Source organism: Chinchilla lanigera, unplaced genomic scaffold (assembly GCF_000276665.1).
Source record: "Chinchilla lanigera isolate Chin_1 unplaced genomic scaffold, ChiLan1.0 scaffold00038, whole genome shotgun sequence".
Lineage (NCBI taxonomy): Eukaryota > Metazoa > Chordata > Mammalia > Rodentia > Chinchillidae > Chinchilla > Chinchilla lanigera.
In genome coordinates, this window is record NW_004955439.1 from 1,471,346 (window position 1) to 1,472,397 (window position 1,052).

The window sequence follows — 1,052 nt, forward strand, 5'->3', positions numbered from 1 at the left end:
ATATATATATATATATATATATGCAAGAAATCAGGTATGAGCTAATTGTTTTCTCACTTGGAGAACCAGATAGATGGTGGCAATACTTTGGCCCCATGCATGGTTTTAAAACTCCCATAAGTGGAAAAATGGCCTGGATATGAATGAAGGGTAAAATGAAATACCTAGAAAGTGAAGTGGGTTTGAAAAATAAAGATGGAGTCTTCGGGTGTTTTACTTGAGTTCCTTTCTGCCAAGAAATTGAGAAAGCCTCCTAACTCCTTACACAACATTTCCTATTTTCTTAATTCTTCCAAAATTCTTTTATTTGAAGTTCAGTTTTCAACACTGGCAAATCAAGTAAGAAGGAAGTCCATTTCCTTATGGCACCACTCAATAAGAGAGACCCAGGATGGAAACCAAGAATCTTCAATCATTCCCAGCACTACAGGGGAAAAATATACAAGACTCATGCAGAACTTCAAAGGAAGCCCCTCCCTGCGCACACCTCCCCGGGTGTAGGTGTTTCCTTCATCCCACTCCCACCAGTGTGAGGTTTTAGGTGAGCATAATTGCGCTTTTGTCTTGGACTTGGCTCACCCCATCACACTCTACTCCTAGTCCCCTGGCTTGAAGCCCAGGGTGGGGCTTTGCCCTCAGTACTGTAAATAATGGTAATTACCTTTACAAACTTAAAAAAAAAGCCTTTCCCTCCAAGGCCAGAATATCCAAAGTCTAGAGCATGCTATAACCTCTTGTGCACAAATCTGATAGAATGTGGGAAACGATTAAAGTGTCTCACTCGTGGAATGATTAAAGTACAAAGAAAATCACCAGCTCACCACATCTCATGGACCCCTCTGGGCCTGTGACTTCTCTGGTTCTAGACAGTAGTGATGACGTCAGTACAAGTAAAAGGGGTGAATACTGAAGTAGAATGTAGGAGTTACTCACTCGTGCTGGGCACACAGTGTTTGAAAGCTGTTGAAGCCGAAGGGTATTCCAGGGCCCACTCTAGACTCAAGGGGAGAGGAGCTTTGCACCTGACCCAGGCTGGGGGTGGGGGCTTACTC